The sequence below is a fragment of the Bos indicus x Bos taurus genome, chromosome 19 (assembly GCF_003369695.1).
Source record: "Bos indicus x Bos taurus breed Angus x Brahman F1 hybrid chromosome 19, Bos_hybrid_MaternalHap_v2.0, whole genome shotgun sequence".
In the NCBI taxonomy this organism is placed as follows: Eukaryota; Metazoa; Chordata; class Mammalia; order Artiodactyla; family Bovidae; genus Bos; species Bos indicus x Bos taurus.
In genome coordinates this window covers 5542886-5562186 of record NC_040094.1, presented here as the reverse complement: position 1 = coordinate 5562186, position 19301 = coordinate 5542886, and positions in this window count along the sequence as shown.

Genomic DNA, 19301 nt, shown 5'->3' with positions numbered 1-19301 from the left:
TAACCACCTTAACAGAAATGTACTTAGAGACTCCAACTGAGAGTCTATTATTGGCAAAAAAAAGAAGAAAAGAAAATTGGCATAATATTGCCAGTAAACTGAGAAACGAAAATCAAAACATCAATTTGGCAAAAATTAAAAAGATTCTATCCAGTGCTGATCAATTTGTCATGAAAGGGAGCATCCTTATATATTGTGGTAGAAATGTAAATAAAACATACCCTCAGATCTGATGTGTGTGTTTTATATATGGGTATCTTTTGACTAATGATTCAAGAAGCTTCAGTACACAGGAGAATTTGTAGTAGGGTATTTTTGTTAGTGTTGTTTGTGTTGCTGTCCTCTGTGCCTGGAGAATTCTTTCCCCGGTTAGATTCATCTCTTGCTGGCTCTTTTCCTTCATATCTTGACTACACACCTTCCGCAACCACTTATGTAAAAGAGCAAGCCTCTTCCTTACCCCTTTTCTCTGGAGTCCCCTACAACACTCAGTACTATGTGACAGACTGTTATTTTACTTCTTTATGTGTCCACTGTCTGTCACAGTAGAATGCAAATTCCATGAAAGCAAGAATTCTGTTTGTCTTGTTCACCTGAATATCTAAAGCAGATATCTGTAGACAGTCGTAATAAATATATGATGAGTGAATGAGTATATAAGTTGAAAAGAATGAGTTATATTTGCATGTACTGATCCAGAGGGAAGGATAGGATATCCTGTGGACAGAAAGCAAGTTTAATAGAAAAGTTGTATGGGATAACCTAATTTTCATAAAAATATATGTGTGTGTCATCTATCTATAGTTCAATCATCTATATATAGTTTTAAATGTACAGAAAGATATGCCAAATTACAAATTAAAAGCAGTTGCACTGAGACATTCAAGTTAGACTGGAGAGTTAAATAAAATATTGTAAATTTTTTATACTTTCTGTTGGTTGCGTTGGACAACAAGCACTGTATTACTTTTCTGGAAAAAAAAAAAAAAAGAATGCCCAATAAAATAAATGCAATCACAAACACATAAAATGACTCTGGGCTGTTTCTTTAACTGTAATATAGCAGATAAAATTATTTTATTCTGGCACAGTTGGATTGCTTTGCATCTCCACGGTGCCAATGTCTGCAGGCTTGTAACGAATAGGTAATTAACTTCATTGTGCTATACTAGAGTTGTAGGTTGCCATGAACATGTAATTGTTCACTAAGACGTAGCCAAGAGGGCTACCTTGAGCCTTAGCTCTTACTTGTCTTAAGCTTTGATAGAAGAAGACAACAAGAGTCGTGCAAAGAAATGTTTGCAATTCTCATACAACAGTTATCTGCTTGAGGCAAGACAGAAATAGGGGTCAGCCTGGAGTGCAGGCACATTGCAGATCTGTTGTCTGTAGGCAATTAAAAATCAATAATAAATGTCTAAGAGTTCATCTACTTTTTATTATCACCATGTGAAAGCAATTCTAAATAATACCTGTGTTAAAATTCTCCTCTAAATTTTCTGCCTAATTTTTAAATAATTGCTGCAGTTACTGATGAGCCAGGATGGACTCTACCATCCCTGATATACCACTATTCATAAATTTCCAGTTTTAATAATGAACGGTAATATCTTAGTTTTATTAAGCACCTATCATATATTTAGTGCAGTGCTAGGAAATAAAATTAGAAAGATTAATAAAATATAGCTCCCACACTCCTATAGCTCACTGTCTAGAGAGTAAATAGAAGCAAATGTAACTAGATAAATATTGTTGTTCTTCAGTTGCTAAGCTGTATCCAACTTTTTGTGACCCCAAGGACTACAGCATGCCAGGCTCTTCTGTCCTCCACTATCTCCTGGAGTTTGCTCAAATTCATGTCCAAGATAAACTATGGAATGTGTGTTTTAATAAAGCAATCTCTAAAGTGTTTAAAGGATACAAAAGAGGAAGTGATTAGTCCTGCTTGGGGGATTTCCTCAATACTTGTTCACAAATGTTTACTGAATGAGTTGTCTGCTCTACACTGGGCCAGGCATAATGGGTAAGGTCCCTGTGTCTTTGAAGCTTATTTTCAGTTAGGGCAGGGCAGGTCCCAACATGAGTAAGCAAGGTGAATTTAGGCAGTGTTTGATGGTGCTCCCTGAGGAGATGACTTTTGGGCTGAGGATGAATGACGGCATAGAGACAACAACACAAAGATCAGGAGGAGTGAGTGCTATGAAAGTCAGAGGTGGCACAGGCCAGAACACAGAGAATGGATGGTCACAAACCTGACTACACTGAGGAGGGGTGCATACATATTTAATCTGGTGTGGGGTCCAAGCTTTGCCACCTTACAAAAGCTTTACAAGAGATCTCATGTGACATTATCTGCGTCATGAAGATCTTTTTTGTATAGTTCTTCTGTGTATTCTTGCCACATCTTCTCAATATCTTCTGCTTCTATTAGGTCCATACCATTTCTGTCCTTCATTGTGACCATCTTTGCATGAAATGTTCCCTTGGTATCTCTAATTTTCTAGAAAAGAACTACCATATGACCCAGAAATTCTGCTCCTGGGTAAATATCCAAAAAATTACCACTAATTCAAAAAGAAGCATACACCCCAATGTTCATAAGCAGCAAAAAGGCAAAATGGTTGTCTGAGGAGACAGCTATATGTCTGTCTACATATAGGTGAGAAAAGAAGAGAAGCTAAAGGCAAAGGAAAAAAGGAAAGATATACCCATCTGAATACAGAATTCCATCTGAATGCAAGGAGAGATAAGAAAGCCTTCCTCAGTGATCAATGCAAAGAAATAGAGCACGCCAGGCCTCCCTGTCCATCACCAACTCCCGGAGTTCACTCAAACTCATGTCCATCGAGTCGGGGATGCCATCCAGCCATCTCATCCTCTGTCGTCCCCTTCTCCTCCTGCCCCCAATCCCTCCCAGCATCAGAGTCTTTTCCAATGAGTCAACTCTTTGCATGAGGTGGCCAAAGTACTGGAGTTTCAGCTTTAGCATCGTTCCTTCCAAAGAACACCCAGGGCTGATCCTTTTAGAATGGACTGGTTGGATCTCCTTGCAGTCCAAGGGACTCTCAAGAGTCTTCTCCAACACCAGTGTTCAAAAACATCAATTCTTCGGTGCTCAGCTTTCTTCACAGTCCAACTCTCACATCCATACACGACTACTGGCAAAACCATAGCCTTGACTAGACAGACCTTTGTTGGCAAAGTAATGTCTCTGCTTTCTAATATGCTATCTAGGTTGGTCATAACTTGCCTTCCAAGGAGTAAGCATCTCTTAATTTCATGGCTGCAGTCACCATCTGCAGTGATCTTGGAGCCCCCAAAAATAAAGTCTGACACTGTTTCCATTGTTTCCCCATCTATTCCCCATGAAGTGGTGGGACCAGATGCCATGATCTTAGTTTTCTGAAAGTTGAGCTTTAAGCCAACTTTTTCACTCTCCTCTTTCACTTTCATCAAGAAGCTTTTTAGTTCCTCTTCACTTTCTGCCATAAGGGTGGTGTCATCTGCATATCTGAGGTTATTGATATTTCTCCTGGCAAGATGGGCACAATAAAGGACAGAAACAGTATGGAACTAAAGGAAGCAAAGATATTAAGAAGAGGTGGCAAGAATACACAGCAGAACTGTACAAAAAAGTTCTTCTTGACCTAGATAACCACGATGGTGTGATCATTCACCTAGAGCCAGACATCCTGGGATGTGAAATCAAGTGTGCCTTAGGAAGCATCACTACGAACAAAGCTAATGGAGATGATGGAATGCCAGCTGAGCTCTTTCAAGTCCTAAAAGGTGATGCTGTTAAAGTGCTTCACTCAATATGCCAGCAAATTTGGAAAATGCAGCAGTGGCCACAGGACTGAAAAAGGTAAGTTTTCATTCCAATCCCAAAGAAAGACAATGCCAAAGAATGTTCAAACTACCACACAATTGCACTCATCTCACACGCTAGCAAAGTAATGCTGAAAATTTTCCAAGTCAGGCTTCAACAGTACGTGAACTGAGAACTTTCAGATGTGCAAGTTGGATTTAGTAAAGGCAGAGATCAAATTGCCAATATCCAATGTCAACATTCAACATCATAGAAAAATCAAGAGAGTTCCAGAAAAACATCTACTTCTGCTTTACTGACTACTCCAAATGCTTTGAGTATGTGGATCATAACGAACTTTGGAAAATTCTTAAAGAGATAGGAATACAAGACCACCTGACCTGCCTCCTGAGAAATCTGTATGCAGGTCACGAAGCAACAGATAGAACCAGACATGGAACAACGAACTGGTTCCAAATTGGGAAAGGAGTATGTCAAGATTGCATATTGTCACCCTGCTTATTTAACTTATATGCAGAGTACATCATGAGAAACGCTGGGCTGGATGAAGCAGGAGCTGGAATCAAGACTGCCCGGAGAAATATCAACAACCTCAGATATGCAGATGACCCCACCCTTATGGCACAAAGTGAAGAGGAACTAAAAAGCCTCTTGATGAAAGTGAAAGAGGAGAGTGAAAAAGTTGGCTTAAAGCTCACCATTCAGAAAACAAAGATCATGGCATCTGGTCCCATCACTTCATGGCAAATAGATGGAGAAACAATGGAAAGAGTGGCAGATTTATTTTCTTGGGCTCCAAAATCACGGCAGATGGTGACTGCTGCCATGAAATTGAAAGACGTTTGCTCCTTGGAAGAAAAGCTATGACCAACCTAGACAGCATTTTAAAAAGCAGAGACATTACTTTGTCAATTAACGTCTATCTAGTCCAAGCTATGGTTTTTCCAGCAGTAATGTATGGATGTGAGAGTTGAACCATAAAGAAAGCTGAGCACTGAAGAATTGATGCTTTTGAACTGCAGTTTTGGAGAAGACTCTTGAGAGTCCCTTGGACTGCAAGGAGATCCAGCCAGTCCATCCTAAAGGAAATCAGTACTGAATATTCATTGGAAGGACTGATGTTGAAACTGAAGCTCCAATACTTCAGCCACCTAACATGCAGAACTGAGTCATTGGAAAAGACCTTGATGCTGGGAAAGATTGAAGGCAGGGGGAGAAGGGGATGACAGAGGATGAGATGGTTGGATGGCATCACTGACTCAATGGACATGAGTTTGAGCAAGCTTTGGAAGTTGGTGATGGCCAGGGTGGCCTGGCATGCTGCAGTCCATGGTTTCACAAAGACTTAGACGCAACTAAGCAATTGCACTGAACTGATGTGTGTGAAAGTTTTGAAAATTTTAAGTTCAGCTCAGTCGCTTGTAAAGCACTATACAATTTAAAGAATCTTTTCTTCAACAAAAAGTTTAAATATCATTGTGATTGCACCACGCAGAAGTGATTACATGGAGGGCAAGCATTAAAGCAGGGAAACAAATTAGAAGGCTCTTGCAGCTGTCTAGTGGAGAGATTTTGATGGCTTGGGCTAAGGTGGAGTGAGTCTGTGAAGAGAAATGTAATCAGAAAATTCTTCATGACTTACTGTGGGACCTTGAAGAAGGAGGAATAAGATTTTTAATTTTTATGAGAAAGTGGGAACAGGGGCACAGAAAAGAAATGAAAAGTCTGTGGGCATGGTGAGATAAGGAGTTCTGGCCACTGGTGTAGACACCAGTGGTAAATAGCATGTTGGAGCTGCTAAGAAACCTCTTAAGAGGTGCTCAATGACAGAAAAGTTAAGGTTTGCCTTACAGAAATTGGTAAGTGCAACAGTAATCCTTGATTCTTTCTGGTCCTCCTTTTGTGGGGGTCTCTAGACTCTTTTAGTGTCCCTCGCTCATTTGTCCATATTAGGAGGCTTCCCACCTCGGAGTGCTGTTTTCTTTGGTAGGCTTGCAGTTTGTTGAAAATTTTTCCTGTAGCAGTGGTAGTGATTTTAATGACTGCTCCTGTTTTTTGCCTGTATAAGAGCAGCAATGAAACACACAGAATCCTGGAGCCTTCTGAAGTGGGTTTGCACCTAAGCTTCAGCATGTTAATATACGCTTGATGCCCTTTGCTGTGAGTTCCCAGGTTCCTGAAGCTGAGGTTCTCTCTCCCTAGGTCCAGAGCCTGATTAAATGTCCTCTTTGGGTTCTCCTTTGCTGCAGCAAATTTATATCATGGAGACTGGCACCATATCTTGATCCTACATGTTATGAAATCTCTCTTTTTTGTCTCTCATCAGTGGGGCAATGGTGGGCCTTCACAAGGTGGAGCCATGGAGATAGCTAGGAGCAGAATAATAATAATACAGGCAGAAATTGTCTAATTTTAAGATTTCTGAACTTAAGACATATATTTCCGAAAATGAATGTTAGCCAACCTTTTTTTCTATGTAACTTAGCAACTCATTGTTGTCATGCTAACCTCTTTTTTTTGTCACCCCCCCCGCCCCCCTCAGAGAATGTCATATCTGTACCTGTCTCTATGGGGAAGCATTAAATTATTAACCAAGAATACAGGCTGTGGAGTCCGACATACTTGTCTTTCAATCATGGTTTTACCACATACTAGGTGTAGTCCTGAGCAAGTTCCTTAACCAGTTTGACTTGATTTCCTCATCTGGAATCTTGCCAGTCAATAGGCTATCCTTGACCAACAGCATCAGCATCATCTGGGAGATGGTTAGAAATGCAGAATCTCAAGCCCCACTCCAGACCTGCAGAATCAGAATCTTCAGTTTTAACAAGATCCTCAAGTGATTGCATGCACATTAGGATTTAAAAAGCAATGCTAGAGAAAAATCTTTGCTATGTATTAAATATTCCCTGTGGGTAAAAATATCTATTCCTGAAAAATGTCAACAGGAAAACTTGGTAGTTGCAATTTTCAGCATAGAGGGAGTTTTTAAGGAGCTTATTCATGAAAGATAGAAATAGTAGAGGGAAAAGGATAAATCATTTTATATTTGGAAAGACAGACAGTCCTTTTCTTACCCCCTCAAATTAGGATATCCCAGTGGCCACTCCATTTATGGCCTGAGTTAGCATTTAAAAACATAGTGAGGGAAAAATTCTATTGTGAAACTTCAAATCACATTTTCAAGGCTTCTTACTTGACCTCATCTTGAAATACTCACTATTTCTGATAGAACTCATAGGAAAAAGAGCTTTATAACCAGTGCTGGATATATACACAAATATAACAAGCTTAGACATTTCATAAACTGCCAATTTTTATTGGCCTCATAACTGTCTCTATTTTTTAACCTAGTTGGGAAAAGGAGCAAGTAAGAAACAATATTGAAGTTTCTAGAGTCATTCTTATGCATAACCACACTTATTTTATCATCGTCCTTTGTCTCCTACTTATAGGTATCTTCTGAAACCATTGCTGTTTCATTCCCAGCACAGCTTGGACCACTAAAGAAAGTGTTTTTCTATTTCTTCAACCCACCACTACTAATCTTTTTCTCTTTTTAAATTTTTAACATTAACAACATATTTTCATCTTCTCTTGCTCTTTGCTGCCTTCACTACCTAGAAAGTCGCCTGTGAATGTTATGGCACATATTTTAGATGTAACTCTTCATAGTGATGTTCCATGAATGATCCTCAGTTACTTTGTGTTGTGTTGTATTTCCCATTGGCAGATGGTAGACAGTAAGTTCTTAATCGTCCATGTTGGGAAAAATTGATTACTCTAAAGATGGCCATAATCCTCTTTATAGGCCAGAGCTATCAGTCATAGCCCATGTAAAGCATCAGGATAGTAGACTCAGTGATCCAAACCTATTGTCCAATTAACATTCAACTATTTTATCATTCTATGTAAAGAGTTTGCACAAAAAGGGGGAAAGGGTAGAAGTCAAAAATATGCAACTCAGAATAGTCTTAGTTATTCTGTGGCAATGAACACCTTCCAAATCACAGTGACTTAGCCTCACAAAATGTTAAAAACTGTGTGTTGATATTGATGCCTTTTTCGTTATTGATACTCAAGGATGAGACTAAGAAGGGTCCATTTTGACGCATGCTTCTTTCAAAACTGTGAAAGATGGCAAGCAATGGTGGCTCTCAAAGTTTCTTTCCCGAAATGATGTGTCCTTTTCACCCTGGTGGCACTGGCGAAAGCATGTCACACAGTCTATCTCCAAACGAGATGGGGAGTGCAAGCCTACTCTGTCCAGAAGTGCTCAAGGACCTGCACTGATGACTGAGACTGTTAACATGCACACATACCATGGGTCTGAACTGTCCTATTGATATTTTGCCACACACTAGTTTTATAAACTTAGGAAAACTTAGCCTTCTTGACAATAAGCTAGATATAATGCCACCTACTCTACTTACCTCATTGGGTTATTTTGAGGACCAGATTCCCTACTGTGTGTAAAAGCACTCTAAATGTGTGCAGGATTCTCACCAGCAAAATTTTTAGTTCCTGATACATGATTTTATTTCCATCTGTGCTCTATAATGTTTGTTAAGCAATGGATGATTTGTTCTTAATATATTTGTATATTCTTATATAAAATCCTAGTATAAGTTAATTAAAATATCAACAAAATTGTTTATATATTATAAAAAAGGCAGACATAAAAACTGAAAATGCAATTAGCTTTGCTCTCTATATCATTGTAAGAATGTGGAATATGACGCTGTTTCTTAGAAAACCAATTTCACCATTACTGCCATTCCTGGGACTCTATACACTCCAATGGATTTGTTCTGTTAATCAATAGTTCAGTTTGGAGGGACGCCTCCAGGAGCATGAGCATCATGATTGCATAACCATGAAACTGGTTTCTAAAAAGTTTCTTGGCAGTAGAAGTGATTTGAAAGGCTGTGGGGAGAAGGGAAAAGGAAAAGAAGAGAAACTGAATAAGTGGCTGGCTGTCAGAGAGAAACTCTGGGGATGAACAAGGGTATTTAGTCAGAAATTTTAGGGTTTTTTTTTGTGTAGCTTATTATCCAAATCTTCTTTCATATCTCTGTTCACATTTCACATAGCTGTAACAACCACTAAAGTTTTGTGGAAGTGAAACTTTGCTTTGTTGACTCTTTTTTCTTTTTTTGAGAGGATGGTTTATGAAATACTGAGTATGGCTTCCCAGTGGACACAGGTTGAGAACTCAGTCTTATTTATGAGAAATCTACTGAAATGAGTGACCCAATGAGAATGGGTGGGGCAGCCCTTTAGGCACAACTCAAAACCAACTAACCAAGTAACAATTTATATCTTCCAAATGATTATACATGCTATATTCCCTCTGCTTATTTGTCATTCGATTATATAAATACCATTTTGATGACTCACTCCCATTAGAAAATACACTTAGCTGTTCAGTTTCCCAGGGCCAGAGCAGTGGTCATTGTAAACAGGCTAGAGGACTGATAACAGAATATAAGAAAAAACATCAGGTTCAAGATGGGAAGTGAATATACAACAGATCTTCTAAACCAGAAGTGTTGGAGAAGAAATCAAGGAGCAAGCTTAGAAACAAAGCAGGTTGGAACACGTTAAGTAGATGTAATCTAAGTTTATGCTGAAAACAGGACTCAGTGCATCTACATTGGCCAGCTTAGCCCTCTCCAAGTTGCTGGAACAGAACAGACACTAGATATATATTGGCCTTTTGGATTTCACTCATCATTAACTTTTCAACAGGTTTTTAATTCACAAAGCATCTGGGTTTGTGTAATTGCTTACCTAATAGTGTCTATTACATGGTTGGCTGGTAAGCAGGACAGAGACAAACTAGGGAAATATAGTGTTCTTCAAAGTATCTCAAGTGCTAGAGTAGAAAAAGATGGTTTAGTAAAGTGTTCAATAAAATAGCAATTTTATAGCTTCAAGTCCCAGTCCTGCTACTTCTAAAGTGTATAACCCAAGCCAAGTCACGCTTCCTCTCTGAGCAGCCTTTTCCCCGTATGTAAACTGGATAATGAAAAGGGGACGACAGAGGATGAGATGGCTGGATGGCATCACCGACTCGATGGACATGAGTTTGAGTGAACTCCGGGAGATGGTGATGGACAGGGAGGCCTGGTGTGCTGAGATTCATCAGGTTGCAAAGAGTTGGACACAACTGAGTGACTGAACTGAACTGAACTGAAACTGGATAATAAAAATAAATTCACTGTCCACGTCACATGGTTTTTGGAAAGTGCATTAATCGTTTAGGTTCTTTTGAAAATGCATAAACTGTTAGACAAATACCATGCTTTCCTACATTCACACCTTGGCATGTGTGTTTCCTTTGCACAGGCTTTTTACCCACTAGCTGATGCATACGCTAACTTCTAAAGGCACTTTTCTAGAGAAAACCATTAGACCATTCAGATATGACCTAAATGAAATCCCTTATGACTATACAGTAGAAGTGAGAAATAGATTTAAGGGACTAGATCTGATAGATAGAGTGCCTGAGAACTATGGATGGAGGTTCCTGACATTGTACAGGAGACAGGAATCAAGACCATCCCTAAGAAAAAGAAATGCAAAAAAGCAAAATGGCTAAGGAGGCCTTACAAATAGCTGTGAAAAGAAGAGAAATGAAAGCAAAGGAGAAAAGGAAAGATATACCCATTTGAATGCAGAATTCCAAAGAATAGCAAGGAGAGATAAGAAAGCCTTCCTCAGCAATCAATGCAAAGAAATAGAGGAAAACAATAGAGTGGGAAATGCTAGAGATCTCTTCAAGAAAATTACAGATACCACGGAAGCTTTTCATGCAAAGATGGGCTCGATAAAGGACAGAAATGGTATGGACCTAACAGAAGCAGAAGATATTAAGAAGAGGTGGCAAGAATACACAGAAGAACTGTACAAAAAAGATCTTCATGACCAAGGTAATCACGATGGTGTGATCACTCACCTAGAGCCAGACATCCTAGAATGTGAAGTCAAGTGGGCCTTAGAAAGCATTACTACAAATAAAGCTAGTGGAGATGATGGAATTCCAGTTGAACTATTTCAAATCCTGGAAGATAACGCTGTGAAAGTGCTGCACTTAATATGCAAATTTGGAAAACTCAGCAGTGGCCACAGGACTGGAAAACTGAAAAAATCAGTTTTCATTCCAATCCCAAAGAAAGGCAATGCCAAAGAATGCTCAAACTACCACACAATTGCACTCATCTCACACGCTAGTAAATGTTGCTTAAAATTCTCCAAGCCATGTTTCAGCAATACGTGAACTGTGAACTTCCAAATGTTCAACCTGGTTTTAGAAAAAGCAGAGGAACCAGAGATCAAATTATCAACATCTGCTGGATCATCAACAAAGCAAGAGAGTTCCAGAAAAACATCTATTTCTGCTTTTTGACTATGCCAAAGCCTTTGACTGTGTGGATCACAATAAACTGTGGAAAATTCTGAAAGAGATGGGAATACTAGACCACCTGACCTGCTTCTTGAGAAACCTGTATACAGGTCAGGAAGCAACAGTTAGAACTGGACATGGAACAACAGACTGGTTCCAAATAGGAAAAGGAGTATGTCAAGGCTGTATATTGTGACCCTGCTTATTTAACTCCTATGAAGAGTTCATCATGAGAAATGCTGGGCTGGAAGAAGCACAAGCTGGAATCAAGATTGCCGGGAGAAATATCGTTAACTTCAGATATGCAGATGACACCACCCTTATGGAAGAAATTGAAGAAAAACTAAAGGGCCTTTTGGTGAAAGGGAAAGAGGGGAGTGAAAAAGTTGGCTTAAAGCTCAACATTCAGAAAACGAAGATCATGGCATCTGGACCCATCACTTCATGGCAAATAGATGGGGAAGCAGTGGAAACAGTGTCAGATTTTATTTTGGGGGCTCCAAAATCACTGCTAATGGTGATTGTAGCCATGAAATTAAAAGACGCTTACTCCTTGGAAGGCAAGTTATGACCAACCTAGACAGCATATTCAAAAGCAGAGACATTACTTTGTCAACAAAGGTCCGTCTAGTCAAGGGTATGTTTTTTCCAGTGGTCATGTATGGATGTGAGAGTTGGACTATAAAGAAAGCTGAGCACGGAAGAATTGATGCTTTTGAACTGTGGTGTTGGAGAAGATGCCTGAGAGTCCCTTGGACTGCAAGGAGATCCAACCAGTCCATTCTATAGGAAATCAGTCCTGGGTGTTCATTGCAAGTACTGATGTTGAAGCTGAAACTCCAATACTTTGGCCGCCTGATGCAAAGAGCTGACTCATTGGAAAAGACCCTGATGCTGGGAAAGATTGAGGGCAGGAGGAGAAGGGGACGACAGAGGATAAGAGGGTTAGATGGCATTGCCGACTCAATGGACATGGGTTTGGGTGGACTCTGGGAGTTGGTGATGGACACGAAGGCCTAGCGTGCTGTGGTTCATGGGGTCGCAAGAGTCAGACACGACTGAGTGACTGAACTGAACTGAAAGGTACTTCATACCTAAATTCCAGTGGTTTTCTCTGGCCAATGCCTTCATCCCCAGTTTGGTAAGATATTTTTCCTTTCTCCATTATAGTTCTAATTACACTGTATCATCATTTCCTACTGTCATTTTCATAATGGCAAGTCAGTCTCAGTTGATTAAAGAATGAGTCCTATTCTCTAAAAATGTCTTTTTCAAAATAATACTTGATGACTATTAAAAAGTTGACAGGCCGACAAAGGTAGACAAAGACAAAGAATGCTAATTATTATCATTTTGACACTGGTTTATGCCTTCTTAACATCAACCAAATGCTAACGAACTCAGTCAAGGTCAAGTTAGAACCTGCTCCCTTAGAGCAAATGGAAACATAAGAAAAAGTATTCAGTGAACCAGTGAAGTTGCTCAGTCATGTCTGACTCTTTGCGATCCCATGGACTGTAGCCTACCAGGCTCCTCCATCCATGGAATTTTCCAGGCAACAGCATTGGAGTGGGTTGCCATTTCCTTCTCCAGGGGATCTTCATGACCCAGGGTTCGATCCAGGTTTCCTGCATTGCAGGCAGACACTTTACCATCTGTTCTACCATGGAAGCCCCAAAAAAAGCATGGACACATAAATTGTGGCTCTGTACTTGACTAAACCAAGATAGCATATTAAAATGCAGAGATATCACTTTTGCAAAAAGGTCCATATAGTCAAAGCTATAGTTTCTCCAGTAGTCATGTATGGATGTGAGAGTTGGACCACAAAGAAGGTTGAGCACTGAAGAATTGATGCTTTCAAACTGTGGTGCTGGAGAAGACTCTTGAGAATCCTCTGGACTACAAGGATCAGTCAATCTTAAAGGAAATCAGTCCTGAATGTTCATTGAAAAGACTGATGCTGCAGCTGAAGTTCCAATACTCTGGCAACCTGATGTGAAGAGTGAACTCATTGGAAAAGATTCTGATGCTGGGAAAGATAGAAGGCAAGAGGAAGAGGGGGTGACAAAGGATGGAATGGTCAGATGGTTGAGTCCACTGACTCAATGTACCTAAGTCTGAATAAACTCAAGGAGATAATGAAGGACAGGGAAGCCTGGCATGCTGTGGTTCATGGGGTGGCAAAGAATCAGACATGACTTAGCAACTGAACAGCAAAAAACTTGATTATAAATTTGTCATTTAGACAATTGGGACTATGCTTATACCTAACATTTTAAAATATAATCATCAAGGTAAATATGGATTCAATTCTTGTAGAGATTTTCCTAACTCGGAGAATGTCTTTGGACACCCAAGGGCAACCCGAGGGACACCCAATTTCAGAAAAATTGTCCTGGTGCCTGGGTGGAACAGAGTGTTACTGAACCAAACTCAGGTCTGGTTGCCTGATATGCAGCAAGACCAACGTGTTGACACTGTTACTGAAATCAGGTTCGACTGCTCATTGCTCAAAAGTCAAAACTTGAGAGATGAGTATTGGTTGGAAAAGAAAGTTTGCTTTCTCTGGGGAGAAAACAAAACTTATGTTTGAAAACCAGCTCTGAAGATTCTGCTCAACCATGAAAGGTTTTAAAAGGAGAGTCATTTGTGGGGGTCGGGGAGGATGAGAGTTTTTGTTATCTTCCATTATGTGCAGATTTTCTTCTGATTGATTGATGGTGAGGTAACAGCATGATGCTTTGGAATCTTAGTTGTCAACCTTCCGTTTATAACCAGTCTGAGATCTAGTGCTTGCATCAACATGAAGTCCCCCACTGGGTAGGGGATGGGGGTCTTAGTTTCTGCACAACTCAAAGACATGCATTCAATTATTGCCTATCATTCCTTCAGAAGGAACTAGAAGTCCTGTGAGTCTGTTGTTCTAATTATTAACTGCTTGTGTCAGCTCTTTGGAACTCAGGGAAGGCCAAATATAAAGCTGGAACATGGAGGGCTTGAACCAGAAGGCCTGCAGCATCCTGCTCAGTTTCAACCCCCCATTTTCTTCCATAGTCCTCAGTCTGGAGGGGAACAGAATGAGACAAGAAAGTGAACAAAGTTTTGGATAGAGAGGTTAATTGTACACTTGGCAGAGGAAGTCAGTTTTAGGGGGACTTGTTTCGAGAGTAGAAATGATGTGAACAAAGAGCTAAGTAACTCACCTACAATATAATATTTTAACAGAATTCTGAACCAGCCTTTGAAGAGATGGTGGTTGGCAGGTAATTGGTAGAAAAACTCAAAATATACTGGACGTAAAGAGATTTATTCTGGAATTCAAGCTGAAGCCAACCAGACAATCAAGACAGATGTAATTAACACAAACTGAGGAAGACATAAGAGAAGGAAAAGTAATTTTTTGGGCAAAAGATTATTGCTTGAAATTTCTTTACTGCTAGGCGATGCTGGACACTGATTTGATTTTTATTGCAATGCAGTGATAACAAAGTCACATATCATTACGTTTCCTCAGAGGATATTGAAAGAAAAAATCTCTCCCTTTCTGTTACTTAAACATTGATTTTTAACCTAGGTTGAGAGATTCTTAGCCCAATGACTAGCTTTCCTGCAGCATTCAGACTGGTGTTGACTAAGAATGATGCCTGGCACCTCCTGAGGTTGAAAGTCTGCTGAATAAAACATAATTTTCAACTGTTAGACAGTTTGTTTTTTTTTTCAGTTGACAGTGGTTTTTCTCGGAAGTGCATCTGGACTGGGTTAGGAGGATGAATGTAGTTTGACAACACTAAGCTGTGTGACTTCTTTAACAATGGAACAGTTAGAGTTTCAAGAAATTCACAGCTGTGAATTCAGTGAGAGAACGTCAGTTATCCCTGAGAGAGATATGAAGGTGCAGCCAAGCATGGACGTGTTTGGTGAATCCCCCTCATCCTTGCATTTTTCACTTCTGTTTGTTTAAATATTTTTTAATATAACACAGATGACATTCTTTGTAATTAAAGCAAAAACATAAAGGATTACATAAGTAAATCTAAAATCCCTTGATATCCTTCCTCCATTTCCTTCTAGTAGTTGTAGCTATTAAAATGGAAGAAATGACCTTGTTTAATACCTTGTTGAGCAAAACGACACCTTGTCTATAAAGGACTGTATTTCCATAACTTCAAAATCAGCTACTGCTTGACCACTGGTGAAGATTACTTTTAATACTTTTCCCAAGAGGGTTTCTCATTAAAATGACTCTGTGTCAAGAGCTAATGCAGAAACTCATTTCACTTCTTAATTACTTCATGGGTGGAAATTGCTTCCTAAGCTTTACTTGGAACTAATTTTTCCTCCTTAGCTTAATTTCCTAACTCACCAAGTTCAATTACCTGTGATAAATACAAATAATAAAAACAGTCAGTCACCTGAAATCCTCCAGCAACAAAAATTATATCTCTCAGTTATATCTGTTATGAACCACCTATTCTATGTAAAGATGTGTAACCCGTCTTGAAACTGCAGGCCTTTTATTTTCTCTCTGAGCCTGGACATTGTTAGGACTATTTTAATTCAAGGGCTGTTAGTGTCTCAACTTTCAGTAATGCACTGAGCAAAAATAATCTATGAGAGGTGAAATAGAAATGTATTCAGGCTGACCTGAACCTATCACGTCTGATCATCATAAATAGCTTGACACTATAACACGTCTTTTCCAGTTCCTACCTCGGAGAAATTTATGTTGAAATGAAAGCTCAATTTTGCTACCTACCATTAAGAAAAGTCAGATGGATCTCAGATAAAGTAACCTAACTTGGCAGGAATTCCACAAATGCTCCTTGCCTCCCTCTTTGGTGAGGAATGGATACTGCCTTTTAGAGTAGCCTTGAGTATAGAGTCTTGATTCAAGCAGATCTCCACAGCTCCTCCTGATCTTTACTTTTGACATAGGTCCAACCAGATGAAAGACTTGATTCCAACAGTTTATCATTAGAGAAAAAGGAAAAAATAAATTATTTAGAAGGAGAGAAAGAGCTGAGCAACATAGAGAATTGAGGATTTCTTTAAGAAACTTTCCTGTTGATGAGTAGAGTACTTGTGTTTATTGAATGCCTAATATACATTAATGAAATGAGCAGGTGTTTATTTACATTAAAACTTAATTAAATTCAAAGTTTGAATATAAACTAGTGTACCTACTACATAAAATACCACTCAATTTAAATGTATATTTACATACAAAGCATTAGGTTTTGTAACTAGTATGTTGATGATGATTGAATTTTGAATGTTATTTTCCAATACATTTCTTGCCTTTAAAGCTCATCAAATTCATTCCCTTAACTTAATACACAACATTGCTATGGATTACTTAATTATAAAAGTTAAGATCTTGTTTCTATAAACAGGACAACACATTCTTTGGGAAATATATATGACTAATTAATATATATTTTTTAAAATACTTGCTTTCTTTGGTAATCAGACATAAAAATTAAATCAACATTCTCCACTTAACTGACTTAACGGATTAAGCCCCTCCATTTCCAATGTACTGCTGCTGCTACTGCTGCTAAGTCACTTCAGTTGTGTCGGATTCTGTGCAACCCCTGAGACGGCAGCCCACCAGGCTCCCCCGTCCCTGGGATTCTCCAGGCAAGAACACTGGAGTGGGTTGCCGTTTCCTTCTCCAATGCATGAAAGTGAAAAGTGAAAGTGAAGTCGCTCAGTCGTGTCCGACTCTTAGCAACCCCATGGACTGCAGCCCACCAGATTCCTCCATCCATGGGATTTTCCGGGCAAGAGTACTGGAGTGGGGTGCCATTGTCTTCTCCTTCCAATGTACTACATAACCGTTAACAGATGTATTTGATTTAATTGATTAATTAATGGGAAGGAAAACGGAACTCTATGGCAAGTGGTAGTGGGCTTGTGCTCCTAGCAGTTGAGCCCCATACTTATAATACTATGAGTCAGTTGTGTTTGTTCTCGAATCATTTTATAATAGCAATACTGGTCATTACAATTGCGTAATTTGGTTATGTTAATTATGTACAACTAAAGAAGAAAGGGTTACTGTTACTTCTATGTTGAGTGTGTCTAGAAAGTCTCACTAAAAATGAATTAGGAAAAAATATTACTGGTCTTGAAATATACAATATATATACAACAGTAAGAAAAATGAAAATAATAAGAATTTAGGACTGTGTGTTTAGATCACTTTAGATTTTCTCTCCATTTTATAATAGAGAATGGAAATCATAGAAGACCAATTATAGCAGTAATTTATGCAAGAAAATCCAATCATGTATGGGAAAAAAAAAAAAGCTTCTAATCCTGAAAGAAGTCATAGTTCTGCTATCTAGCATTTCTAATAACATGCCTCAGCAATTTATGTTCAGCTTGTTTGAAGCAGCACTTTGTTGTGTGATGTTTGTACTAATTTGCAGTATATCTGATTAACTGGTCCATCTTTGATGTTAGCTTTTCATTTGCACAGCTGATAATGAGTGTGACTGATTGTGCTATGTTTGGCAACTACCCATCCACACTTCTTCCCCTCCATAGATGAGTTTATTTCCCCATTCCACTAACTGAAACTTGCCCATGTGACTTATTCTAGTCACTGGAAAGGAAGAGAAGTGATAATGTGTCAATTCTGAGCTAAGGCTTTATGAGGTTGGGCCAATTGCTGGGAGTTCTCTTGAGCCTCTGACGTCCGTCATGAGAGGATCATATCCCAGACTAAAGTTGTCCTCTTAGTCTGACTTTCAAAATGAGAGACATAGGGAGGAAAACTGAATCTGACCAGCAGCCTGAAATCAGGTGATGAGCCAACTAAGCTGGGCCAAGTTGAGCCAAGTTGCAGCTAACCCATGAACTGTGATGCATGAGAAAACTAGGTGGTGTTGAAGGCACTGAGTCTTGTTTTGTTTTTTTACATGATTATTGCAGAGAAATCAGACTAATCCAGCTTTTAACTAACTAGAGGGTTAGTTTCACTTTTAAAAAGATGTTCCTTTTTTATACTTTGTCTAGAGCATGTACCTAGTATTCCATTTTCCCCACTGAAGATGACCCTTACTCATAAATAAATATTTGAACTGGTATTGTTTGGAACTACTTATTTCATAGCATGTCCAAAACAATACTTTGAAATGTGTTTGTAATTCACTTGAGACGTTTGCCTTAACAGATGCATGCCCAAGATAGAAATGGCTTTGGCTGTACTTCAAAATTTGAAGAATCAATGCATCTAAATATATTTTAAATACTTTTAAATGTTTGATACTTGTGTATTATATTTATGATTTCTTGTTTTATGTCAACTTTTTAAGTTAGCCTGCAACTACTTGTGACAGTAGCATTTTACGAGTATATTATTGTTGGCAAAGAACACACACCTGGCATTAGAGAGAGTATGAGAAGATGGGCAGTCTCTGTATACTCTCATACTGTGGTCTCCAACCTTTTTGGCACCAGGAATAGGTTTCATGGAAGAGAGTTTTCCATGGATTGGGGTTGGAGGAATGGTTTGGGGATGATTCAAGCACATTACACTTATTGTGAACTTTATTTCTATTATTAGTACCTCAGCTCCACCTCAGATCATCAGACATTAGATCATGGAGGTTGGGGACCCCTGCTCTAATAGTTGAAGCATGTACCTTTTGGAAGTGGTAAGCAGAGTGCCTCTGGTCATACCATAAGACATGTGGAGGGAGCCATTCTGTTCTTATTATGTGCTATACCCAAAAGAGGACTTGGCACATATTTGGCAATCATCAAATATATAATGAATGGAACTATGTGTGTGCCTAAATGCTGGTAACGCTCTGAGATTGGTTTTATTAGCCTCTTTTCTTCCCCCTTGCTTGTTTTCTCATGGGAGTGTAATTGTACTTATAAATAGGTTATAAGCAGAAAGAGGTGTCAGCAATAATGAGATGAAGTGGGCTGGTGACTCACTGACTGACTAGTCTTTTTATAGACTATTGATTGAATATCTAGTAATATGAATAAAAATTGGAAATGTGCATGCAATTTGCCTTGGTAAAATTACAATATTTCCAAAGA